This window comes from Pristiophorus japonicus, chromosome 3 (assembly GCF_044704955.1).
Source record: "Pristiophorus japonicus isolate sPriJap1 chromosome 3, sPriJap1.hap1, whole genome shotgun sequence".
Taxonomy (NCBI): Eukaryota; Metazoa; Chordata; class Chondrichthyes; family Pristiophoridae; genus Pristiophorus; species Pristiophorus japonicus.
In genome coordinates this window covers 328,375,642-328,402,939 of record NC_091979.1, presented here as the reverse complement: position 1 = coordinate 328,402,939, position 27,298 = coordinate 328,375,642, and the positions used below count along the sequence as shown (strand labels likewise).

The 27,298-nt window shown below is 43.4% G+C and overlaps 10 non-coding genes across 10 annotated transcripts; all 10 read right to left on the bottom strand.

The window, feature by feature from the left end:
- Nucleotides 1-1,373: 1,373 nt before the first annotated feature.
- On the bottom strand, nt 1,374-1,446 carry trnav-aac (transfer RNA valine (anticodon AAC)). Its single transcript has one exon. It is a non-coding gene; the product is annotated as a tRNA-Val (tRNA).
- A 2,660-nt stretch (nt 1,447-4,106) lies between these two features.
- trnav-aac (transfer RNA valine (anticodon AAC)) lies at nt 4,107-4,179 on the bottom strand. The gene has a single exon. It is a non-coding gene; the product is annotated as a tRNA-Val (tRNA).
- A 2,674-nt stretch (nt 4,180-6,853) lies between these two features.
- On the bottom strand, nt 6,854-6,926 carry trnav-aac (transfer RNA valine (anticodon AAC)). The gene has a single exon. It is a non-coding gene; the product is annotated as a tRNA-Val (tRNA).
- A 4,270-nt stretch (nt 6,927-11,196) lies between these two features.
- Nucleotides 11,197-11,269, bottom strand: trnav-cac (transfer RNA valine (anticodon CAC)). The gene has a single exon. It is a non-coding gene; the product is annotated as a tRNA-Val (tRNA).
- A 2,674-nt stretch (nt 11,270-13,943) lies between these two features.
- Nucleotides 13,944-14,016, bottom strand: trnav-aac (transfer RNA valine (anticodon AAC)). The gene has a single exon. It is a non-coding gene; the product is annotated as a tRNA-Val (tRNA).
- A 2,655-nt stretch (nt 14,017-16,671) lies between these two features.
- Nucleotides 16,672-16,744, bottom strand: trnav-aac (transfer RNA valine (anticodon AAC)). The gene has a single exon. It is a non-coding gene; the product is annotated as a tRNA-Val (tRNA).
- Nucleotides 16,745-19,417: 2,673 nt separating this feature from the next.
- trnav-cac (transfer RNA valine (anticodon CAC)) lies at nt 19,418-19,490 on the bottom strand. The gene has a single exon. It is a non-coding gene; the product is annotated as a tRNA-Val (tRNA).
- Nucleotides 19,491-22,165: 2,675 nt separating this feature from the next.
- Nucleotides 22,166-22,238, bottom strand: trnav-cac (transfer RNA valine (anticodon CAC)). The gene has a single exon. It is a non-coding gene; the product is annotated as a tRNA-Val (tRNA).
- A 2,675-nt stretch (nt 22,239-24,913) lies between these two features.
- Nucleotides 24,914-24,986, bottom strand: trnav-cac (transfer RNA valine (anticodon CAC)). The gene has a single exon. It is a non-coding gene; the product is annotated as a tRNA-Val (tRNA).
- Nucleotides 24,987-26,504: 1,518 nt separating this feature from the next.
- On the bottom strand, nt 26,505-26,577 carry trnam-cau (transfer RNA methionine (anticodon CAU)). The gene has a single exon. It is a non-coding gene; the product is annotated as a tRNA-Met (tRNA).
- Between the last annotated feature and the right edge of the window lie 721 nt (nt 26,578-27,298).

Genomic DNA, 27,298 nt, shown 5'->3' with positions numbered 1-27,298 from the left:
GCATTTGTGGAGGGCTAACCAGGAAAGGGAATACACATCAAGTGGTATGATATTGAGAAGTGTAGAGGAACAAAGGTAACTGGGATTGCTTGTCCACAGATCCCTGAAGGAAGCTGGCCAGTTGGAAAAGTTGGTTAAGAAGTCATATGGAATGGTTGCATTTATTGGCAGAAGCAAGGAACAGAACAGCAAGTGGGTTATGCTAGAACTGTATAAAATTCTGGTTAGGCCACAGCTGGAGTACTGCGTGCAGTTCTGGTCACCGCATTGAAGGAAGAACGTGAATACGCTGGAGAGGGTACAGAGGAGATTTACGTAGATGTTGCCGGGAGTGGAGCAACTTTGCTATGAGGACAGATTGAATAGGATGGGTTTGTTTTCCTTGGAACAGAGGAAGCTGATGGGCGACAGCATTGAGGTGTATAAAAATAGGAGGGGCCTAGATATTGTTGATTAAAAGGGTCTATTTCACATAGTGGAGTGGTCAACAATCAGGCTGCATAATTTAAAAGTAATTAGTGTAAGGGTTAAAGGGGATTTGAAGTGAACATTCTGCATGCAGATGTTTGTGGGGGTCTCAAACTCACTGCCTGAAAGTGTGGTGCAGGCAGAAACCCTCACCACATTTAACCAGTTCTTAGATGTGCACATGAAATGCAATAAGGTGCAGGTGTACACAACTAAAACTGGGCATTTGTTGGCCGGTGCAGATACGATGGGCTTAAATGACTCCTTCCATGCTGTAAACCTCTATGATTATATAACTATCGGTTAGGATTACTTTCATGATGCAAAACGTGGCAATCAGATAATTAATGGTGTTTCCAGTGAAGAAGTGTTCGTGCAAGCTGGGGCTCGAACTCAGGAAGCTGAGATGAAGCATCTTATGAGGCTGCTGTTCGGTGTACGGGGAGCGTTGTCTCGAATGGTGGCATTTTGCAACCCAGTGAAGGGCGGTAAACCGCTGTTTGATGCTGCATTCTCCGCTTTCCGCCGGCAGCGGCTGATTGGAGAGTGTGGGAGCGGCAGTTAGGACTTGTCCCGCCCTCACTCACTCTGGAGCTGGGGAAGAGCGATTAGTCGATGGGTTTGTTTCTGGCTTTAATTTTCTGTTGTGAAGCGTGGTGGCGTGGCAGGATCCTTTAATAATCTCTCACAGCTGACCTGAATGCACCGAATGTGCAGCTTTGAGATATGGTTTCTCCAGCGTCAGGGCTGGAAACGAGAGGGAGTGAGAGACACTGTGTAGACAGAACTGCAGAGAGAAATCAGCAAATGGAACAGCATCGTGAGACACTGCACTCTGTTAACATTGAACCACTAATATGAATGATTTAATTTTATCTTATCATTAATTGAACACGTTTGCATAATGTTTCCGCCCGGTTTCGAACCGGGGACCTTTCGCGTGTTATGCGAACGTGATAACCACTACACTACGGAAACTCTGTGGCAGTAACATTGTTGGGAACATAACCAGAGCTTTAACCTCAACAGCTGGACTACACTTCTGGAGCTTGTGTCACGAGAATAGAATAACGGTGCGATATTTAGCAAGGTTGTGAGTGTGGCAGGAATTGATCCCGTGTTTCTCTGCCTTTATACATAGGAACAGGAGTGGCCATTCCTCAGCAATTGGTTAGAATCTGGAATACACTTCTCGAAAGGGCGGTGGAGTCAGACTCAATCTTATCTTTCAAAACGGCGTTGTATAAGTATCCGAATGAAAAAAATTGCACAGCTGTGGGTAAAAGACAGGGGAGTGAGACTTGTTGAGAGTTGGCATGGGCTCGACGGGCTGCATCCATTCCCTTATGCTTTGATTCTATAAGTTAGTGGCACATTTAATAGTGTGCATGTCAGCAGAATATTGAAAGGGACATGGATTCAGTCGGCACAACGAGAGGCATCTGATTCAGAAGATTAGGGTGCACGAAAATTCGGGTTTAATGACTTTAAAAGCATCATTTTTGTTTTGTGAAGATTCGGTCAGTGAAATGTTTGAAAAATAATTTTTTGCTGAAAAGGGCTCAGCACTTCATATTCTTTTTGGCTGTTAGGGCCACACTTCTTTTCGATGGTATTCTTCCAGAATGTATATTTTCTTTGCTGTTTCACAATAACCAGTCCCTTGCACTATAGTCTATCTCACTGTTTCTAACGTCTCATGTACATGTTACCAGCAATGAACATTTTGAAGCAGACTTCTAAAGCACAGTGTCCAAAATGGTTTATGGATTCAGAGGTAAAGTGCAGAGCACAGATAAGTTATTCAATTAAGGACTCTCCTTCAGTTATCATTTCTTTAGTTGTGCAAATGAAGATCATCAGTCAATTAATGATGTTTTCCCATGAAGGCAGGATAACATTTAATGATTATGCATTTTCTAAGTAAAAGCCCATGTGATTCATGGCGAAGTGGCAAATTGGATCCAAATTTGGCTCAGAGGCAGGAAGCAAATGGTAATGTTTGATGGATGTTTTTGTGACTGGAAGGATGTTTCCAGTGGGGTTCCACAGTTTTCAGTGCCAAAACCATTGCTTTTATGGTATTTATCAATGATCTAAACTTGAATATAGGTGTTATGATTACGAAGTTTTCAGGTGTTATTAAAATAGGCAGTGTGGTTGATAATGAAGAAGAAAGCTGGAGACTCCAGGAAGATATCAATCAACTGATAAGGGGGTAGAGCAGTGGCAAATTGAATTTAATCGAGAGATGTGAGAGATCGCGCATTTGTGGAGGGCTAACCAGGAAAGGGAATACACATCAAGTGGTATGATATTGAGAAGTGTAGAGGAACAAAGGTAACTGGGATTGCTTGTCCACAGATCCCTGAAGGAAGCTGGCCAGTTGGAAAAGTTGGTTAAGAAGTCATATGGAATGGTTGCATTTATTGGCAGAAGCAAGGAACAGAACAGCAAGTGGGTTATGCTAGAACTGTATAAAATTCTGGTTAGGCCACAGCTGGAGTACTGCGTGCAGTTCTGGTCACCGCATTGAAGGAAGAACGTGAATACGCTGGAGAGGGTACAGAGGAGATTTACGTAGATGTTGCCGGGAGTGGAGCAACTTTGCTATGAGGACAGATTGAATAGGATGGGTTTGTTTTCCTTGGAACAGAGGAAGCTGATGGGCGACAGCATTGAGGTGTATAAAAATAGGAGGGGCCTAGATATTGTTGATTAAAAGGGTCTATTTCACATAGTGGAGTGGTCAACAATCAGGCTGCATAATTTAAAAGTAATTAGTGTAAGGGTTAAAGGGGATTTGAAGTGAACATTCTGCATGCAGATGTTTGTGGGGGTCTCAAACTCACTGCCTGAAAGTGTGGTGCAGGCAGAAACCCTCACCACATTTAACCAGTTCTTAGATGTGCACATGAAATGCAATAAGGTGCAGGTGTACACAACTAAAACTGGGCATTTGTTGGCCGGTGCAGATACGATGGGCTTAAATGACTCCTTCCATGCTGTAAACCTCTATGATTATATAACTATCGGTTAGGATTACTTTCATGATGCAAAACGTGGCAATCAGATAATTAATGGTGTTTCCAGTGAAGAAGTGTTCGTGCAAGCTGGGGCTCGAACTCAGGAAGCTGAGATGAAGCATCTTATGAGGCTGCTGTTCGGTGTACGGGGAGCGTTGTCTCGAATGGTGGCATTTTGCAACCCAGTGAAGGGCGGTAAACCGCTGTTTGATGCTGCATTCTCCGCTTTCCGCCGGCAGCGGCTGATTGGAGAGTGTGGGAGCGGAAGTTAGGACTTGTCCCGCCCTCACTCACTCTGGAGCTGGGGAAGAGCGATTAGTCGATGGGTTTGTTTCTGGCTTTAATTTTCTGTTGTGAAGCGTGGTGGCGTGGCAGGATCCTTTAATAATCTCTCACAGCTGACCTGAATGCACCGAATGTGCAGCTTTGAGATATGGTTTCTCCAGCGTCAGGGCTGGAAACGAGAGGGAGTGAGAGACACTGTGTAGACAGAACTGCAGAGAGAAATCAGCAAATGGAACAGCATCGTGAGACACTGCACTCTGTTAACATTGAACCACTAATATGAATGATTTAATTTTATCTTATCATTAATTGAACACGTTTGCATAATGTTTCCGCCCGGTTTCGAACCGGGGACCTTTTGCGTGTTATGCGAACGTGATAACCACTACACTACGGAAACTCTGTGGCAGTAACATTGTTGGGAACATAACCAGAGCTTTAACCTCAACAGCTGGACTACACTTCTGGAGCTTGTGTCACGAGAATAGAATAACGGTGCGATATTTAGCAAGGTTGTGAGTGTGGCAGGAATTGATCCCGTGTTTCTCTGCCTTTATACATAGGAACAGGAGTGGCCATTCCTCAGCAATTGGTTAGAATCTGGAATACACTTCTCGAAAGGGCGGTGGAGTCAGACTCAATCTTATCTTTCAAAACGGCGTTGTATAAGTATCCGAATGAAAAAAATTGCACAGCTGTGGGTAAAAGACAGGGGAGTGAGACTTGTTGAGAGTTGGCATGGGCTCGACGGGCTGCATCCATTCCCTTATGCTTTGATTCTATAAGTTAGTGGCACATTTAATAGTGTGCATGTCAGCAGAATATTGAAAGGGACATGGATTCAGTCGGCACAACGAGAGGCATCTGATTCAGAAGATTAGGGTGCACGAAAATTCGGGTTTAATGACTTTAAAAGCATCATTTTTGTTTTGTGAAGATTCGGTCAGAGAAATGTTTGAAAAATAATTTTTTGCTGAAAAGGGCTCAGCACTTCATCTTCTTTTTGGCTGTTAGGGCCACACTTCTTTTCGATGGTATTCTTCCAGAATGTATATTTTCTTTGCTGTTTCACAATAACCAGTCCCTTGCACTGCAGTCTATCTCACTGTTTCCAACGTCTCATATACATGTTACCAGCAATGAACATTTTGAAGCAGACTTCTAAAGCACAGTGTCCAAAATGGTTTATGGATTCAGAGGTAAAGTGCAGAGCACAGATAAGTTATTCAATTAAGGACTCTCCTTCAGTTATCATTTCTTTAGTTGTGCAAATGAAGATCATCAGTCAATTAATGATGTTTTCCCATGAAGGCAGGATAACATTTAATGATTATGCATTTTCTAAGTAAAAGCCCATGTGATTCATGGCGAAGTGGCATATTGGATCCAAATTTGGCTCAGAGGCAGGAAGCAAATGGTAATGTTTGATGGATGTTTTTGTGACTGGAAGGATGTTTCCAGTGGGGTTCCACAGTTTTCAGTGCCAGATCCATTGCTTTTTATGGTATTTATCAATGATCTAAACTTGAATATAAGTGTTATGATTACGAAGTTTTCAGGTGTTATTAAAATAGGCAGTGTGGTTGATAATGAAGAAGAAAGCTGGAGACTCCAGGAAGATATCAATCAACTGATAAGGGGGTAGAGCAGTGGCAAATTGAATTTAAACCAGAGATGTGAGAGATCGCGCATTTGTGGAGGGCTAACAAGGAAAGGGAATACACATCAACTGGTATGACATTGAGAAGTGTAGAGGAACAAAGGTAACTGGGATTGCTTGTCCGCAGATCCCTGAAGGAAGCTGGCCAGTTGGAAAAGTTGGTTAAGAAGTCATATGGAATGGTTGCATTTATTGGCAGAAGCAAGGAACAGAACAGCAAGTGGGTTATGCTAGAACTGTATAAAATTCTGGTTAGGCCACAGCTGGAGTACTGCTTGCAGTTCTGTTCACCGCATTGATGGAAGAACGTGAATGCGCTGGAGAGGGTATAGAGGAGATTTACGTAGATGTTGCCGGGAGTGGAGCAACATTGCTATGAGGACAGATAGGATAGGATGGGTTTGTTTTCCTTGGAACAGAGGAGGCTGATGAGCGACATCATTGAGGTGTATAAAAATAGGAGGAGCCTAGATATTGTTGATTAAAAGGGTCTATTTCACATAGTGGAGTGGTCAACAACCAGGCTGCATAATTTAAAAGTAATTAGTGTAATGGTTAAAGGGGATTTGAAGTGAACATTCTGCATGCAGATGTTTGTGGGGGTCTCAAACTCACTACCTGAAAGTGTGGTGCAGGCAGAAACCCTCACCACATTTAACCAGTTCTTAGATGTGCACATGAAATGCAATAAGGTGCAGGGGTACACACCTAAAACTGGGCATTTGTTGGCCGGTGCAGATACGATGGGCTTAAATGACTCCTTCCATGCTGTAAACCTCTATGATTATATAATTATCGGTTAGGATTACTTTCATGATGCAAAACGTGGCAATCAGATAATTAATGGTGTTTCCAGTGAAGAAGTGTTCGTGCAAGCTGGGGCTCGAACTCAGGAAGCTGAGATGAAGCATCTTATGAGGCTGCTGTTCGGAGCACGGGGAGCGTTGTCTCGAACGGTGCCATTTTGCAGCCCAGTGAAGGGCGGTAAACCGCTGTTTGATGCTGCATTCTCCGCTTTCCGCCGGCAGTGGCTAATTGGAGAGTGTGGGAGCGGAAGTTAGGGCTTGTCCCGCCCTCACTCACTCTGGAGCTGAGGAAGAGCGATTAGTCGATGGGTTTGTTTGTGGCTTTAATTTTCTGTTGTGAAGCGTGGTGGCGTAGCAGGATCCTTCAATAATCTCTCACAGCTGACCTGAATGTACGGAATGTGAAGCTTTGAGATATGGTTTCTCCAGCGTCAGGGCTGTAAACGGGAGGGAGTGAGAGACACTGTGTCGAATTTGAGTGTGAACAGAACTGTCGAGAGAAATCAGCAAATGGAACAGCATCGTGAGACACTGCACTCTGTTAACATTGAACCACTAATATGAATGATTTAATTTTATCTTATCATTAATTGAACACGTTTGCATAATGTTTCCGCCCGGTTTCAAACCGGGGACTTTTCGCGTGTTAGGCGAACATGATAACCACTACACTACAGAAACGCTGTGCCAGTAAAATTCTTGGGAACATAACCAGAGCTTTAACCTCAACAGCTGGACTACACTTCTCGAGATTGTGTCACGAGAATAGAATAACGGTGCTATATTTAGCAAGGTTGTGAGTGTGGCAGGAATTGATCCCGTGTTTCTCTGCCTTTATACATAGGAACAGGAGTGGCCATTCCTCAGCAAGTGGTTAGAATCTGGAATACACTTCTCTAAAGGGCGGTGGAGTCAGACTCAATCTTATCTTTCAAAACGGAGTTGGATAAGTATCCGAATGAAAAAAATTGCACAGCTGTGGGTAAATGACAGGGGAGTGAGACTTGTTGAGAGTTGGCATGGGCTCGACGGGCTGCATCCATTCCCTTATTCTTTGATTCTATAAGTTAGTGGCACATTTAATAGTGTGCATGTCAGCAGAATATTGAAAGGGACATGGATTCAGTCGACACAACGAGCGGCATCTGATTCAGAAGATTCGGGTGCACGAAAATTCGGGATTAATGACTTTAAAAGCATCATTTTTCTTTTATGAAGATTCGGTCAGAGAAATGTTTGAAAAATAAATTTTTGCTGAAAAGGGCTCAGCACTTCATCTTCTTTTTGGCTGTTCGGGCCACACTTCTTTTCGATGGTATTCTTCCAGAATGTATATTTTCTTTGCTGTTTCACAATAACCAGTCCCTTGCACTACAGTCTATCTCACTGTTTCCAACGTCTCATGTACATGTTACCAGCAATGAACATTTTGAAGCAGACTTCTAAAGCACAGTGTCCAAAATGGTTTATGGATTCAGAGCTAAAGTGCAGAGCACAGATAAGTTATTCAATTAAGGACTCTCCTTCAGTTAACATTTCTTTAGTTGTGCAAATGAAGATCATCAGTCAATTAATGATGTTTTCCCATGAAGGCAGGATAACATTTAATGATTATGCATTTTCTAAGTAAAAGCCCATGTGATTCAGGGCGCAGTGGCAAATTGGATCCAAATTTGGCTCACAGGCAGGAAGCAAAGGGTAATGTTTGATGGGTGTTTTTGTGATTGGAAGGATGTTTCCAGTGGGGTTCCACAGTTTTCAGTGCTAGATCCATTGCTTTTTATGGTATTTATCAATGATCTAAACTTGAATATAAGTGTTATGATTACGAAGTTTTCAGGTGTTATTAAAATAGGCAGTGTGGTTGATAATGAAGAAGAAAGCTGGAGACTCCAGGAAGATATCAATCAACTGATAAGGGGGTAGAGCAGTGGCAAATTGAATTTAAACCAGAAATGTGAGAGATCGCGCATTTGTGTGGAGGGCTAACAAGGAAAGGGAATACACATCAACTGGTATGACATTGAGAAGTGTAGAGGAACAAAGGTAACTGGGATTGCTTGTCCACAGATCCCTGAAGGTAGCTGGCCAGTTGGAAAAGTTGGTTAAGAAGTCATATGCAATGGTTGCATTTATTGGCAGAAGCAAGGAAGAGAATAGCAAGTGGGTTATGCTAGAACTGTATAAAATTCTGGTTACTGCTGGAGTACTGCGTGCAGTTCTGGTCACCGCATTGAAGGAAGAACGTGAATACGCTGGAGAGGGTACAGAGGAGATTTACGTAGATGTTGCCGGGAGTGGAGCAACTTTGCTTTGAGGACAGATTGGATAGGATGGGTTTGTTTTCCTTGGAACAGAGGAGCCTGATGGGCGACCGCATTGAGGTGTATAAAAATAGGAGGGGCCTAGATATTGTTGATTAAAAGGGTCTATTTCACATAGTGGAGTGGTCAACAACCAGGCTGCATAATTTAAAAGTAATTAGTGTAAGGGTTAAAGGGGATTTGAAGTGAACATTCTGCATGCAGATGTTTGTGGGGGTCTCAAACTCACTGCCTGAAAGTGTGGTGCAGGCAGAAACCCTCACCACATTTAACCAGTTCTTAGATGTGCACATGAAATGCAATAAGGTGCAGGGGTACACATCTAAAACTGGGCATTTGTTGGCCGGTGCAGATACGATGGGCGTAAATGACTCCTTCCATGCTGTAAACCTCTATGATTATATAATTATCGGTTAGGATTACTTTCATGATGCAAAACGTGGCAATCAGATAATTAATGCTGTTTCCAGTGAACAAGTGTACGTGCAAGCTGGGGCTCGAACTCAGGAAGCTGAGATGAAGCATCTTATGAGGCTGCTGTTCGGTGTACGGGGAGCGTTGTCTCGAACGGTGGCATTTTGCAGCCCAGTGAAGGGCGGTAAACCGCTGTTTGATGCTGCATTCTCCGCTTTCCGCCGGCAGCGGCTGATTGGAGAGTGTGGGAGCGGAAGTTAGGGCTTGTCTCGCCCTCACTCACTCTGGAGCTGTGGAAGAGCGATTAGTCGATGGGTTTGTTTGTGGCTTTAATTTTCTGTTGTGAAGCGTGGTGGCGTGGCAGGATCCTTTAATAATCTCTCACAGCTGACCTGAATGCACGGAATGTGCAGCTTTGAGATATGGTTACTCCAGCGTCAGGGCTGTAAACGGGAGGGAGTGAGAGACACTGTGTAGAATTTGAGTGTGAACAGAACTGTAGAGAGAAATCAGCAAATGGAACAGCATCGTGAGACACTGCACTCTGTTAATATTGAACCACTAATATGAATGATTTAATTTTATCTAATCATTAATTGAACACGTTTGCATAATGTTACCGCCCGGTTTCCTTTCGCGTGTGAGGCGAACGTGATAACCACTACACTACGGAAACGCTGTGGCAGTAGCATTGTTGGGAACATAACCAGAGCTTTAACCTCAACAGCTGGACTACACTTCTGGAGCTTGTGTCACGAGAACAGAATGACGGTGCTATATTTAGCAAGGTTGTGAGTGTGGCAGGAATTGATCCCGTGTTTCTCTGCCTTTATACATAGGAACAGAAGTGGCCATTCCTCAGCAAGTGGTTAGAATCTGGAATACACTGCTCTAAAGGGCGGTGGAGTCAGACTCAATCTTATCTTTTAAAACGGAGTTGGATAAGTATCCGAATGCAAAAAATTGCACAGCTGTGGGTAAATGACAGGGGAGTGAGACTTGTTGAGAGTTGGCATGGGCACGACGGGCTGCAACCATTCCCTTATTCTTTGATTGTATAAGTTAGTGGCACATTTAATAGTGTGCATGTCAGCAGAATATGGAAAGGGACATGGATTCAGTAGGCACAACGAGAGGCATCTGATTCAGAAGATTCGGGTGCACGAAAATTCGGGTTTAATGACTTTAAAAGCATCATTTTTGTTTTGTGAAGATTCGGTCAGAGAAATGTTTGGGAAAATAATTTTTTGCTGAAAAGAACTCAGCACTTCATCTTCTTTTTGGCTGTTAGGGTCACACTTCTTTTCGATGGTATTCTTCCAGAATGTATATTTTCTTTGCTGTTTCACAATAATCAGTCCCTTGCACTATAGTCTATCTCACTGTTTCCAACTTCCCATGTACATGTTACCAGCAATGAACATTTTGAAGCAGGCAGAAACCCTCACCACATTTAACAAGTTCTTAGACGTGCACATGAAATGCAATAAGGTGCAGGGGTACACACCTAAAACTTGGCATTTGTTGGCCGGTGCAGATACGATGGGCTTAAATGACTCCTTCCATGCTGTAAACCTCTATGATTATATAATTATCGGTAAGGATTACTTTCATGATGCAAAACGTGGCAATCAGATAATTAATGGTGTTTCCAGTGAAGAAGTGTTCGTGCAAGCTGGGGCTCGAAGTCAGGAAGCTGAGATGAAGCATCTTATGAGGCTGCTGTTCGGTGTACGGGGGGCGTTGTCTCGAACGGTGGCATTTTGCAGCCCAGTGAAGGGCGGTAAACCGCTGTTTGATGCTGCATTCTCCGCTTTCCGCCGGCAGCGATTGATTGGAGAGTGTGGGAGCGGAAGTTAGGGCTTGTCCCGCCCTCACTCACTCTGGAGCTGGGGAAGAGCGATTATTCGATGGGTTTGTTTGTGGCTTTAATTTTCTGTTGTGAAGCGTGATGGCGTGGCAGGATCCTTTAATAATCTCTCACAGCTGACCTGAATGCACGGAATGTGCAGCTTTGAGATATGGTTTCTCCAGCGTCAGGGCTGGAAACGGGAGGGAGTGAGAGACACTGTGTAGAATTTGAGTGTGAACAGAACTGCAGAGAGAAATCAGCAAATGGAACAGCATCGTGAGACACTGTACTCTGTTAATATTGAACCACTAATATGAATGATTTAATTTTATACAATCATTAATTGAACACGTTTGCATAATGTTTCCGCCCGGTTTCGAACCGGGGACCTTTCGCGTGTGAGGCAAACGTGATAACCACTACACTACGGAAACGCTCTGGCAGTAATATTGTTGGGAACATAACCAGAGCTTTAACCTCAACAGCTGGACCACACTTCTGGAGCTTGTGTCACGAGAATAGAATGACGGTGCTATATTTAGCAAGGTTGTGAGTGTGGCAGGCATTGATCCCGTGTTTCTCTGCCTTTATACATAGGAACAGGAGTGGCCATTCCTCAGCAAGTGGTTAGAATCTGGAATACACTGCTCCAAAGGGCGGTGGAGTCAGACTCAATCTTATCTTTCAAAACGGAGTTGGATAAATATCCGAATGAAAAAAATTGCACAGCTGTGGGTAAATGACAGGGGAGTGAGACTTGTTGAGAGTTGGCATGGGCTCGACGGGCTGCAACCATTCCCTTATTCTTCGATTTTATAAGTTAGTGGCACATTTAATAGTGTGCATGTCAGCAGAATATTGAAAGGGACATGGATTCAGTCGGCACAACGAGAGGCATCTGATTCAGAAGATTCGGGTGCACGAAAATTCGGGTTTAATGACTTTAAAAGCATCATTTTTGTTTTGTGAAGATTCGGTCAGAGAAATGTTTGGGAAAATAATTTTTTGCTGAGAAGGGCTCAGCAATTCATCTTCTTTTTGGTTGTTAGGGATACACTTCTTTTCGATGTTATTATTCCAGAATGCATATTTTCTTTTCTGTTTCACAATAAGCAGTCCCTTGCACTACAGTCTATCTCACTGTTTCGAACGTCTCATGTACATGTTACCAGCAATGAACATTTTGAAGCAGACTTCTAAAGCACAGTGTCCAAAATGGTTAATGGATTCAGAGGTAAAGTGCAGAGCACAGCTAAGTTATTCAATTAAGGACTCCACTTCAGTTAACATTTCTTTAGTTGTGCAAATGAAGATCATCAGTCAATAAATGATGTTTTCCCATGAAGGCAGGATAACATTTAATGATTATGCATTTTCTAAGTAAAAGCACATGCGATTCAGGGCGAAGTGGCAAATTGGATCCACATTTGGCTCAGAGGCAGGAAGCAAAGGTAATGTTTGATGGGTGTTTTTGTGACTGGAAGGATGTTTCCAGTGGGGTTCCACAGTTTTCAGTGCCAGATCCATTGCTTTTTATGGTATTTATCAATGAACTAAACTTGAATATAGGTGTTATAATTACGAAGTTTTCAGGTGTTATTAAAATAGGCAGTGTGATTGATAATGAAGAAGAAAGCTGGAGACTCCAGGAAGATATCAATCAACTGATAAGGGGGTAGAGCAGTGGCAAATTGAATTTAATCCAGAGATGTGAGAGATCGCGCATTTGTGGAGGGCGAACAAGGAAAGGGAATACACATCAACTGGTATGACATTGAGAAGTGTAGAGGAACAAAGGTAACTGGGATTGCTTGTCCACAGATCCCTGAATGTAGCTGACCAGTTGGAAAAGTTGATTAAGAAGTCATATGGAATGGTTGCATTTATTGGCAGAAGCAAGGAACAGAACAGCAAGTGGGTTATGCTAGAACTGTATAAAATTCTGGTTAGGCCACAGCTGGAGTACTGCGTGCAGTTCTGGTCACCGCATTGAAGGAAGAACGTGAATACGCTGGAGAGGGTACAGAGGAGATTTACGTAGATGTTGCCGGGAGTGGAGCAACTTTGCTATGAGGACAGATTGGATAGGATGGGTTTGTTTTCCTTGGAACAGAGGAGGCTGATGGGCGACCGCATTGAGGTGTATAAAAATAGGAGGGGCCTAGATATTGTTGATTAAAAGGGTCTATTTCACATAGTGGAGTGGTCAACAACCAGGCTGCATAATTTAAAAGTAATTAGTGTAAGCGTTAAAGGGGATTTGAAGTGAACATTCTGCATGCAGATGTTTGTGGGGGTCTCAAACTCACTGCCTGAAAGTGTGGTGCAGGCAGAAACCCTCACCACATTTAACCAGTTCTTAGATGTGCACATGAAATGCAATAAGGTGCAGGGGTACACACCTAAAACTGGGCATTTGTTGGCCGGTGCAGATACGATGGGCGTAAATGACTCCTTCCATGCTGTAAACCTCACTGATTATATAATTATCGGTTAGGATTACTTTCATGATGCAAAACGTGGCAATCAGATAATTAATGCTGTTTCCAGTGAAGAAGTGTTCGTGCAAGCTGGGGCTCGAACTCAGGAAGCTGAGATGAAGCATCTTATGAGGCTGCTGTTCGGAGCACGGGGAGCGTTGTCTAGAACGGTGGCATTTTGCAGCCCAGTGAAGGGCGGTAAACCGCTGTTTGATGCTGCATTCTCCGCTTTCCGCCGGCAGCGGCTGATTGGAGAGTGTGGGAGCGGAAGTTAGGGCTTGTCCCGCCCTCACTCACTCTGGAGCTGAGGAAGAGCGATTAGTCGATGGGTTTGTTTGTGGCTTTAATTTTCTGTTGTGAAGCGTGGTGGCGTGGCAGGATCCTTTAATAATCTCTCACAGCTAACCTGAATGCACGGAATGTGCAGCTTTGAGATATGGTTTCTCCAGCGTCAGGGCTGTAAACGGGAGGGAGTGAGAGACACTGTGTCGAATTTGAGTGTGAACAGAACTGTCGAGAGAAATCAGCAAATGGAACAGCATCGTGAGACACTGCACTCTGTTAACATTGAACCACTAATATGAATGATTTAATTTTATCTTATCATTAATTGAACACGTTTGCATAATGTTTCCGCCCGGTTTCGAACCGGGGACTTTTCGCGTGTTAGGCGAACATGATAACCACTACACTACAGAAACGCTGTGCCAGTAACATTCTTGGGAACATAACCAGAGCTTTAACCTCGAGATTGTGTCACGAGAATAGAATAACGGTGCTATATTTAGCAAGGTTGTGAGTGTGGCAGGAATTGATCCCGTGTTTCTCTGCCTTTATACATAGGAACAGGAGTGGCCATTCCTCAGCAAGTGGTTAGAATCTGGAATACACTTCTCTAAAGGGCGGTGGAGTCAGACTCAATCTTATCTTTCAAAACGGAGTTGGATAAGTATCCGAATGAAAAAAATTGCACAGCTGTGGGTAAATGACAGGGGAGTGAGACTTGTTGAGAGTTGGCATGGGCTCGACGGGCTGCATCCATTCCCTTATTCTTTGATTCTATAAGTTAGTGGCACATTTAATAGTGTGCATGTCAGCAGAATATTGAAAGGGACATGGATTCAGTCGACACAACGAGAGGCATCTGATTCAGAAGATTCGGGTGCACGAAAATTCGGGATTAATGACTTTAAAAGCATCATTTTTCTTTTATGAAGATTCGGTCAGAGAAATGTTTGAAAAATAAATTTTTGCTGAAAAGGGCTCAGCACTTCATCTTCTTTTTGGCTGTTCGGGCCACACTTCTTTTCGATGGTATTCTTCCAGAATGTATATTTTCTTTGCTGTTTCACAATAACCAGTCCCTTGCACTACAGTCTATCTCACTGTTTCCAACGTCTCATGTACATGTTACCAGCAATGAACATTTTGAAGCAGACTTCTAAAGCACAGTGTCCAAAATGGTTTATGGATTCAGAGCTAAAGTGCAGAGCACAGATAAGTTATTCAATTAAGGACTCTCCTTCAGTTAACATTTCTTTAGTTGTGCAAATGAAGATCATCAGTCAATTAATGATGTTTTCCCATGAAGGCAGGATAACATTTAATGATTATGCATTTTCTAAGTAAAAGCCCATGTGATTCAGGGCGCAGTGGCAAATTGGATCCAAATTTGGCTCACAGGCAGGAAGCAAAGGGTAATGTTTGATGGGTGTTTTTGTGACTGGAAGGATGTTTCCAGTGGGGTTCCACAGTTTTCAGTGCTAGATCCATTGCTTTTTATGGTATTTATCAATGATCTAAACTTGAATATAAGTGTTATGATTACGAAGTTTTCAGGTGTTATTAAAATAGGCAGTGTGGTTGATAATGAAGAAGAAAGCTGGAGACTCCAGGAAGATATCAATCAACTGATAAGGGGGTAGAGCAGTGGCAAATTGAATTTAAACCAGAAATGTGAGAGATCGCGCATTTGTGTGGAGGGCTAACAAGGAAAGGGAATACACATCAACTGGTATGACATTGAGAAGTGTAGAGGAACAAAGGTAACTGGGATTGCTTGTCCACAGATCCCTGAAGGTAGCTGGCCAGTTGGAAAAGTTGGTTAAGAAGTCATATGGAATGGTTGCATTTATTGGCAGAAGCAAGGAAGAGAACAGCAAGTGGGTTATGCTAGAACTGTATAAAATTCTGGTTAGGCCACAGCTGGAGTACTGCGTGCAGTTCTGGTCACCGCATTGAAGGAAGAACGTGAATACGCTGGAGAGGGTACAGAGGAGATTTACGTAGATGTTGCCGGGAGTGGAGCAACTTTGCTTTGAGGACAGATTGGATAGGATGGGTTTGTTTTCCTTGGAACAGAGGAGCCTGATGGGCGACCGCATTGAGGTGTATAAAAATAGGAGGGGCCTAGATATTGTTGATTAAAAGGGTCTATTTCACATAGTGGAGTGGTCAACAACCAGGCTGCATAATTTAAAAGTAATTAGTGTAAGGGTTAAAGGGGATTTGAAGTGAACATTCTGCATGCAGATGTTTGTGGGGGTCTCAAACTCACTGCCTGAAAGTATGGTGCAGGCAGAAACCCTCACCACATTTAACCAGTTCTTAGATGTGCACATGAAATGCAATAAGGTGCAGGGGTACACATCTAAAACTGGGCATTTGTTGGCCGGTGCAGATACGATGGGCGTAAATGACTCCTTCCATGCTGTAAACCTCTATGATTATATAATTATCGGTTAGGATTACTTTCATGATGCAAAACGTGGCAATCAGATAATTAATGCTGTTTCCAGTGAAGATGTGTACGTGTAAGCTGGGGCTCGAACTCAGGAAGCTGAGATGAAGCATCTTATGAGGCTGCTGTTCGGTGTACGGGGAGCGTTGTCACGAACGGTGGCATTTTGCAGCCCAGTGAAGGGCGGTAAACCGCTGTTTGATGCTGCATTCTCCGCTTTCCGCCGGCAGCGGCTGATTGGAGAGTGTGGGAGCGGAAGTTAGGGCTTGTCCCGCCCTCACTCACTCTGGAGCTGAGGAAGAGCGATTAGTCGATGGGTTTGTTTGTGGCTTTAATTTTCTGTTGTGAAGCGTGGTGGCGTGGCAGGATCCTTTAATAATCTCTCACAGCTGACCTGAATGCACGGAATGTGCAGCTTTGATATATGGTTACTCCAGCGTCAGGGCTGTAAACGGGAGGGAGTGAGAGACACTGTGTAGAATTTGAGTGTGAACAGAACTGTAGAGAGAAATCAGCAAATGGAACAGCATCGTGAGACACTGCACTCTGTTAACATTGAACCACTAATATGAATGATTTAATTTTATCTTATCATTAATTGAACACGTTTGCATAATGTTTCCGCCCGGTTTCGAACCGGGGACTTTTCGCGTGTTAGGCGAACGTGATAACCACTACACTACAGAAACACTGTGGCAGTAAACATTGTTGGGAACATAACCAGAGCTTTAACCTCAACAGCTGGACTACACTTCTGGAGCTTGTGTCACGAGAATAGAATAACGGTGCTATACTTAGCAAGGTTGTGAGTGTGGCAGGAATTGATCCCGTGTTTCTCTGCCTTTATACATAGGAACAGGAGTGGCCATTCCTCAGCAAGTGGTTAGAATCTGGAATACACTTCTCTAAAGGGCGGTGGAGTCAGACTCAATCTTATCTTTCAAAACGGAGTTGGATAAGTATCCGAATGAAAAAAATTGCACAGCTGTGGGTAAATGACAGGGGAGTGAGACTTGTTGAGAGTTGGCATGGGCTCGACGGGCTGCATCCATTCCCTTATTCTTTGATTCTATAAGTTAGTGGCACATTTAATAGTGTGCATGTCAGCAGAATATTGAAAGAGACATGGATTCAGTCGGCACAACGAGAGGCATCTGATTCAGAAGATTCCGGTGCATGATAATTCGGGTTTAATGACTTTAAAAGCATCATTTTTCTTTTGTGAAGATTCGGTCAGAGAAATGTTTGAAAAAGAATTTTTTGCTGAAAAGGGCTCAGCACTTCATCTTCTTTTTGGCTGTTAGGGCCACACTTCTTTTCGATGGTATTCTTCCAGAATGTATATTTTCTTTGCTGTTTCACAATATCCAGTCCCTTGCACTGCAGTCTATCTCACTGTTTCCAACGTCTCATGTACATGTTACCAGCAATGAACATTTTGAAGCAGACTTCTAAAGCACAGTGTCCAAAATGGTTTATGGATTCAGAGGTAAAGTGCAGAGCACAGATAAGGTATTAAATTAAGGATTCTCCTTCAGTTAACATTTCTTTAGTTGTGCAAATGAAGATCATCAGTCAATTAATGATGTTTTCCCATGAAGGCAGGATAACATTTAATGATTATGCATTTTCTAAGTAAAAGCCCATGTGATTCAGGGCGAAGTGGCAAATTGGATCCAAATTTGGCTCAGAGGCAGGAAGCAAAGGGTAATGTTTGATGGGTGTTTTTGTGACTGGAAGGATGTTTCCAGTCTGGTTCCACAGTTTTCAGTGCCAGATCCATTGCTTTTTATGGTATTTATCAATGATCTAAACTTGAATATAGGTGTTATGATTACGAAGTTTTCAGGTGTTATTAAAATAGGCAGTGTGGTTGATAATGAAGAAGAAAGCTGGAGACTCCAGGAAGATATCAATCAACTGATAAGGGGGTAGAGCAGTGGCAAATTGAATTTAAACCAGAGATGTGAGAGATCGCGCATTTGTGGAGGGCTAACAAGGAAAGGGAATACACATCAACTGGTATGACATTGAGAAGTGTAGAGGAACAAAGGTAACTGGGATTGCTTGTCCACAGATCCCTGAAGGTAGCTGACCAGTTGGAAAAGTTGATTAAGAAGTCATATGGAATGGTTGCATTTATTGGCAGAAGCAAGGAACAGAACAGCAAGTGGGTTATGCTAGAACTGTATAAAATTCTGGCTAGGCCACAGCTGGAGTACTGCGTGCAGTTCTGGTCACCGCATGAAGGAAGAACCTGAATACGCTGGAGAGGGTACAGAGGAGATTTACGTAGATGTTGCCGGGAGTGGAGCAACTTTGCTATGAGGACAGATTGGATAGGATGGGTTTGTTTTCCTTGGAACAGAGGAGGCTGATGGGCGACAGCATTGAGGTGTATAAAAATAGGAGGGGCCTAGATATTGTTGATTAAAAGGGTCTATTTCACAGAGTGGAGTGGTCAACAACCAGGCTGCATAATTTAAACGTAATCAGTGTAAGGGTTAAATGGGATTTGAAGTGAACATTCTGCATGCAGATGTTTGTGGGGGTCTCAAACTCACGGCCTGAAAGTGTGGTGCAGGCAGAAACCCTCACTACATTTAACAAGTTCTTAGATGTGCACATCAAATGCAATAAGGTGCAGGGGTGCACACCTAAAACTGGGCAATTGTAGGCCGGTGCAGATACGATGGGCTGAAGTGACTCCTTCCATGCTGTAAACCTCTATGATAATATAATTATCGGTTACGATTACTTTCATGATGCAAAACGTGGCAATCAGATAATTAATGGTGTTTCCAGTGAAGAAGTGTTCGTGCAAGCTGGGGTTCGAACTCAGGAAGCTGAGATGAAGCATCTTATGAGGCTGCTGTTCGGTGTACGGGGAGCGTTGTCTCGAACGGAGGCATTTTGCAGCCCAGTGAAGGGCGGTAAACCGCTGTTTGATGCTGCATTCTCCGCTTTCCGCCGGCAGCGGCTGATTGGAGAGTGTGGGAGCGGAAGTTAGGGCTTGTCCCGCCCTCACTCACTCTGGAGCTGGGGAAGAGCGATTATTCGATGGGTTTGTTGTGGCTTTAATTTTCTGTTGTGAAGCGTGGTGGCGTGGCAGGATCCTTTAATAATCTCTCACAGCTGACCTGAATGCACGGAATGTGCAGCTTTGAGATATTGTTTCTCCAGCGTCAGGGCTGGAAACGGGAGGGAGTGAGAGACACTGTGTAGAATTTGAGTGTGAAAAGAACTGCAGAGAGAAATCAGAAAATGGACCAGCATCGTGAGACACTGCACTCTGTTAATATTGAACCAATAATATGAATGATTTAATTTTATCTAATCATTAATTGAACACGTTTGCATAATGTTTCCGCCCAGTTTCGAAACGGGGACTTTTCGCGTGTGAGGCGAACGTGATAACCACTACACTACGGAAACGCTGTGCCAGTAACGTTGTTGGGAACATAACCAGATCTTTAACCTCAACAGCTGGACGACACTTCTGGAGCTTGTGTCACGAGAATAGAATGACGGTGCTATATTTCGCAATGTTGTGAGTGAGGCAGGAATTGATCCCGTGTTTCTCTGCCTTTATACATAGGAACAGGAGTGGCCATTCCTCAGCAAGTGGTTAGAATCTGGAATACACTGCTCTAAAGGGCGGTGGAGTCAGACTCAATCTTATCTTTCAAAACGGAGTTGGATAAGTTTCCTAATGAAAAAAATTGCACAGCTGTGGATAAATGACAGGGGAGTGAGACTTGTTGAGAGTTGGCATGGGCTCGACGGGCTGCAACCATTCCCTTATTCTTTGATTCTAGAAGTTAGTGGCACATTTAATAGTGTGCATGTCAGCAGAATATTGAAAGGCACATGGATTCAGTCGGCACAACGAGAGGCATCTGATCCAGAAGATTCGGGTGCACGACAATTCGGGTTTAATGACTTTAAAAGCATCATTTTTGTTTTGTGAAGATTCGGTCAGAGAAATGTTTGGGAAAATAATTTTTTGCTGAAAAGGGCTCAGCACTTCATCTTCTTTTTGGCTGTTAGGGCCACACTTCTTTTCGATGGTATTCTTCCAGAATGTATATTTTCTTTGCTGTTTCACAATAACTAGTCCCTTGCACTACAGTCTATCTCACTGTTTCCAACGTCTCATGTACATGTTACCAGCAATGAACATTTTGAAGCAGACTTCTAAAGCACAGTGTCCAAAATGGTTCATGGCTTCAGAGGTAAAGTGCAGAGCACAGATAAGTTATTCAATTAAGGACTCTCCTTCAGTTAACATTTCTTTAGTTGTGCAAATGAAGATCATCAGTCAATTAATGATGTTTTCCCATGAAGGCAGGATAACATTTAATGATTATGCATTTTCTAAGTAAAAGCCCATGTGATTCAGGGCGAAGTGGCATATTAGATCCAAATTTGGCTCAGCGGCAGGAAGCAAAGGGTCATGTTTGATGGGTGTTTTTGTGACTGGAAGGATGTTTCCAGTGGGGTTCCGCAGTTTTCAGTGCCAGATCCATTGCTTTTTATGGTATTTATCAATGATCTAAACTTGAATATAGGTGTTATGATTACGAAGTTTTCAGGTGTTATTAAAATAGGCAGTGTGGTTGATAATGAAGGAGAAAGCTGGAGACTCCAGGAAGATATCAATCAACTGATAAGGAGGTAGAGCAGTGGCAAATGGAATTTAATCCAGAGATGTGAGAGATCGCGCATTTGTGGAGGGCTAACAAGGAAAGGGAATACACATCAACTGGTATGACATTGAGAAGTGTAGAGGAACAAAGGTAACTGGGATTGCTTGTCCACAGATCCCTGAAGGTAGCTGGCCAGTTGGAAAAGTTGGTTAAGAAGTCATATGGAATGGTTGCATTTATTGGCAGAAGCAAGGAACAGAACAGCAAGTGGGTTATGCTAGAACTGTATAAAATTCTGGTTAGGCCACAGCTGGAGTACTGCGTGCAGCTCTAGTCACCGCATTGAAGAAAGGACGTGAATACGCTGGAGAGGGTACAGAGGAGATTTACGTACATGTTGCCGGGAGTGGAGCAACTTTGCTATGAGGACAGATTGGATAGGATAGGTTTGTTTTCCTTGGAACAGAGGAGGCTGATGGGCGACAGCATTGAGGTGTATAAAAATAGAAGGGGCCTAGATATTGTTCAATAAAAGTGTCTATTTCACATAGTGGAGTGGTCAACAACCAGGCTGCATAATTTAAAAGTAATTAGTGTTAGGGTTAAAGGGGATTTGAAGTGAACATTCTGCATGCAGATGTTTGTGGGGGTCTCAAACTCACTGCCTGAAAGTGTGGTGCAGGCAGAAACCCTCACCACATTTAACAAGTTCTTAGATGTGCACATGAAATGCAATAAGGTACAGAGGTACACACCTAAAACTGAGCATTTGTTGGCCGGTGCAGATACGATGGGCTTAAATGACTGCTTCCATGCTGTAAACCTCGATGATTATATAATTATCGGTTAGGATTACTTTCATGATGCAAAACGTGGCAATCAGATAATTAATGGTGTTTCCAGTGAAGAAATGTTCGTGCAAGCTGGGGCTCGAAATCAGGAAGCTGAAATGAAGCATCTTATGAGGCTGCTGTTTGGTGTACGGGGAGCGTTGTCTCGAACGGTGGCATTTTGCAGCCCAGTGAAGGGCGGAAAGCCGCTGTTTGATGCTGCATTCTCCGCTTTCCGCCGGCAGCGGCTGATTGGAGAGTATGGGATTGGAAGTTAGGGCTTGTCCCGCCCTCACTCACTCTGGAGCTGGGGAAGAGCGATTCGTCGATGGGTTTGTTTGTGGCTTCAATTTTCTGTTGTGAAGCGTGGTGGCGTGGCAGGATCCTTTAATAATCTCTCACAGCTGACCTGAATGCACGGAATGTGCAGCTTTGAGATATGGTTTCTCCAGCGTCAGGGCTGGAAACGGGAGGGAGTGAGAGACACTGTGTAGAATTTGAGTCTGAACAGAACTGCAGAGAGAAATCATCAAATGGAACAGCATCGTGAGACACTGCACTCTGTTAATATTGAACCACTAATATGAATGATTTAATTTTATCTAATCATTAATTGAACACGTTTGCATAATGTTTCCACCCGGTTTCGAACCGGGTACCTTTCGCGAGTGAGGCGAGCGTGATAACCACTACACTACGGAAACGCTGTGGCAGTAAGATTGTTGGGAACATAACCAGAGCTTCAACCTCAACAACTGGACTACACTTCTGCAGCTTGTGTCACGAGAATAGAATGACGGTGCTATATTTCGCAAGGTTGTGAGTGTGGCAGGAATTGATCCTGTGTTTCTCTGTTTTTATACATCGGAACAGCAGTGGCCATTCCTCAGCAAGTGGTTAGAATCTGGAATACACTGCTCTAAAGGGCGGTGGAGTCAGACTCAATCTTATCTTTCAAAACGGAGTTGGATAAGTATCCGAATGAAAAAAATTGCACAGCTGTGGGTAAATGACAGGGGAGTGAGACTTGTTGAGAGTTGGCATGGGCTCGACGGGCTGCAAACATTCCCTTATTCTTTGATTCTATAAGTTAGTGGCATATTTAATAGTGTGCATGTCAGCAGAATATTGAAAGGGACATGGATTCAGTCGGCACAACGAGAGGCATCTGATTCAGAAAATTCGGGTGCACGTCAATTCGGGTTTAATGACTTTAAAAGCATCATTTTTGTTTTGTGAAGATTCGGTCAGAGAAATGTTTGGGCAAAGATTTTTTTGCTGAAAAGGGCTCAGCACTTCATCTTCTTTTTGGCTGTAAGGGCCACACTTCTTTTCGATGGTATTCTTCCAGAATGTATATTTTCTTTGCTGTTTCACAATAACCAGTCCCTTGCACTACAGTCTATCTCACTGTTTCCAACGTCCCATGTACATGTTACCAGCAAGGAACATTTTGAAGCAGACTTCTAAAGCACAGTGTCCAAAATGGTTTATGGATTCAGAGGTAAAGTGCAGAGCACAGATAAGTTATTCAATTAAGGACTCTCCTTCAGTTAACATTTCTTTAGTTGTGCAAATGAAGATCATCAGTCAATTAATGATGTTTTCCCATGAAGGCAGGATAACATTTAATGATTATGCATTTTCTAAGTAAAAGCCCATGTGATTCAGGGCGCAATGGCAAATTGGATCCAAATTTGGCTCAGAGGCAGGAAGCAAACGGTAATGTTTGATGGGTGTTTTTGTGACTGGAAGGATGTTTCTAGTGGGGTTCCACATTTTTCAGTGCCAGATCCATTGCTTTTTATGGTATTTATCAATGATCTAAACTTGAATATCGGTGTTATGATTACGAAGTTTTCAGGTGTTATTAAAATAGGCAGTGTGGTTGATAATGAAGAAGAAAGCTGGAGACTCCAGGAAGATATCAATCAACTGATAAGGGGGTAGAGCAGTGGCAAATGGAATTTAATCCAGAAATGTGAGAGATCGCTCATTTGTGGAGGGCTAACAAGGAAAGGGAATACACATCAACTGGTATGACAATTAGAAGTGTAGAGGAACAAAGGCAACTGGGATTGCTTGTCCACAGATCCCTGAAGGTAGCTGGCGAGTTGGAAAAGTTGGTTAAGAAGTCATATGGAATGGTTGCATTTATTGGCAGAAGCAAGGAACAGAACAGCAAGTGGGTTATGCTAGAACTGTATAAAATTCTGGTTAGGCCACAGCTGGAGTACTGCGTGCAGTTCTGTTCACCGCATTGATGGAAGAACGTGAATACGCTGGAGAGGGTACAGAGGAGATTTACGTAGATGTTGCCGGGAGTGGAGCAACTATGCTATGAGGACAGATTGGATAGGATGGGTTTGTTTTCCTTGGAACAGAGGAGGCTGATGGGCGACAGCATTGAGGTGTATAAAAATAGGAGGGGCCTAGAGATTGTTGATTAAAAGGGTCTATTTCACATAGTGGAGTGGTCAACAACCAGGCTGCATAATTTAAAAGTAATCAGTGTTAGGGTTAAAGGGGATTTGAAGTGAACATTCTGCATGCAGATGTTTGTGGGGGTCTCAAACTCACTGCCTGAAAGTGTGGTGCAGGCAGAAACCCTCACCACATTTAACAAGTTCTTCGATGTGCACATGAAATGCAATAAGGTGCAGGAGTGCACATCTAAAATTGGGCATTTGTTGGCCGCTGCAGATACGATGGGCTTAAATGACTCCTTCCATGCTGTAAACCTGTATGATTAGAAAATTATCGGTTAGGATTATTTTCATGATGCAAAACGTGGCAATCAGATAACTAATGGTGTTTCCAGTGAAGAAGTGCTCGTGCAAGCTGGGTCTCGAACTCAGGAATCTGAGATGAAGCATCTTACGAGGCTGCTGTTCGGTGTACGGGCAGCGTTGTCTCGAACGGTGGCATTTTGCAGCCCAGAGAAGAGCGGTAAACCGCTGTTTGATGCTGCATTCTCCGTTTTCCGCCGGCAGCGGCTCATTGGAGAGTGTGGGAGTGGAAGTTAGGGCTTGTCCCGCCCTCACTCACTCTGGAGCTGGTGAAGAGCGATTAGTCGATGGGTTTGTTTGTGGCTTTAATTTTCTGTTGTGAAGCGTGGTGGCGTGGCAGGATCCTTTAATAATCTCTCACAGCTGACCTGAATGCACGGAATGTGCATCTTTGAGATATGGTTTCTCCAGCGTCAGGGCTGGAAACGGGAGGGAGTGAGAGACACTGTGTAGAATTTGAGTGTGAACAGAACTGTAGAGAGAAATCATCAAATGGAACAGCATCGTGAGACACTGCACTCTGTTAATATTGAACCACTAATATGAATGATTTAATTTTATCTAATCATTAATTGAACACGTTTGCATAATGTTTCCACCCGGTTTCGAACCGGGGAACTTTCGCGTGTGAGGCGAACGTGATAACCACTACACTACTGAAACTCTGCTGCATTAACATCGTTGGGAACATAACCAGAGCTTTAACCTCAACAGCTGGACTGCACTTCTGGAGCTTGTGTCACGAGAATAGAATGACGGTGCGAAAATTAGCAAGGTTGTGAGTGTGGCAGGAATTGATCCCGTGTTTCTCTGCCTTTATACATAGGAACAGGAGTGGCCATTCCTCAGCAAGTGGTTAGAATCTGGAATACACTGCTCTAAAGGGCGGTGGAGTCAGACTCAATCTTATCTTTTAAAACGGAGTTGGATAAGTATCCGAATGCAAAAAATAGCACAGCTGTGCGTAAATGACAGAGGAGTGAGACTTGTTGAGATTTGGCATGGGCTCGACGGACTGCAACCATTCCCTTATTCTTTGATTGTGTAAGTTAGTGGCACATTTAATAGTGTGCATGTCAGCAGAATATTAAAAGGGACATGGATTCAGTCGGCACAACGAGAGGCATCTGATTCAGAAGATACGGGTGCACGAAAATTCCGGTTTAATGACTTTAAAAGCATCATTTTTGTTTTGTGAAGATTCGGTCAGAGAAATGTTTGGGAAAAGAATTTTTTGTTGAAAAGGACTCAGCACTTCATCTTCTTTTTGGCTGTTAGGGTCACACTTCTTTTCGATGGTATTCTTCCAGAATGTATATTTTCTTTGCTGTTTCACAATAAACAGTCCCTTGCACTACAGTGTATCTCACTGTTTCCAAAGTCCCATGTACATGTTACCAGCAATGAACATTTTGAAGCAGACAGAAACCCTCACCACATTTAACAAGTTCTTAGATGTGCACATGAAATGCAATAAGGTGCAGGGCATTTGTTGGCCGGTGCAGATACGATGGGCTTAAATGACTCCTTCCATGCTGTAAACCTCTATGATTATATAATTATCGGTTAGGATTACTTTCATGATGCAAATCGTGGCAATCAGATAATTAATGGTGTTTCCAGTGAAGAAGTGTTCGTGCAAGCTGGGGCTCGAACTCAGGTAGCTGAGATGAAGCATCTTATGAGTCTGCTGTTCGGTGTCCGGGTAGCGTTGTCTCGAACGGTGGCATTTTGCAGCCCAGTGAAGGGCGGTAAACCGCTGTTTGATGCTGCATTCTCCGCTTTCCGCCGGCAGCGGCTGATTGGAGAGTGTGGGAGCGGAAGTTAGGGCTTGTCCCGCCCTCACTCACTCTGGAGCTGGGGAAGAGCGATTAGTCGATGGGTTTGTTTGTGGCTTTAATTTTCTGGTGTGAAGCGTGGTGGCGTGGCAGGATCCTTTAATAATCTCTCACAGCTGACCTGAATGCACGGAATGTGCAGCTTTGAGATATGGTTTCTCCAGCGTCAGGGCTGGAAACGGGAGGGAGTGAGAGACACTGTGTAGAATTTGAGTGTGAACAGAACTGTAGAGAGAAATCATCAAATGGAACAGCATCGTGAGACACTGCACTCTGTTAATATTGAACCACTAATATGAATGATTTAATTTTATCTAATCATTAATTGAACACTTTTGCATAATGTTTCCACCCGGTTTCGAACCGGGGACCTTTCGCGTATGAGGCGAACATGATAACCACTACACTACGGAAACGCTGCGGCACTAACATTGTTGGGAACATAACCAGAGCTTTAACCTCAACAGCTGGACTACACTTCTGGAGCTTGTGTCACGAGAATAGAATAACGGTGCGATATTTAGCAAGGTTGTGAGTGTGGCAGGAATTGATCACGTGTTTCTCTGCCTTTATACATAGGAACAGGAGTGGCCATTCCTCAGCAAGTGGTTACAATCTGGAATACACTGCTCTAAAGGGCGGTGGAGTCAGACTCAAACTTATCTTTTAAAACGGAGTTGGATAAGTATCCGAATGCAAAAAATTGCACAGCTGTGGGTAAATGACAGGGGAGTGAGACTTGTTGAGAGTTGGCATGGGCTCGACGGGCTGCAACCATTCCCTTATTCTTTGATTGTATACGTTAGTGGCACATTTAATAGTGTGCATTTCAGCAGAATATTGAAAGGGACATGGATTCAGTAGGCACAACGAGAGGCATCTGATTCAGAAGATTCGGGTGCACGAAAATTCGGATTTAATGACTTTAAAAGCATCATTTTTGTTTTGTGAAGATTCGGTCAGAGAAATGTTTGGGAAAATAATTTTTTGCTGAAAAGGACCCAGCACTTCATCTTCTTTTTGGCTGTTAGGGTCACACTTCTTTTCGATGGTATTCTTCCAGAATGTATATTTTCTTTGCTGTTTCACAATAATCAGTCCCTTGCACTACAGTCTATCTCACTGTTTCCAACTTCC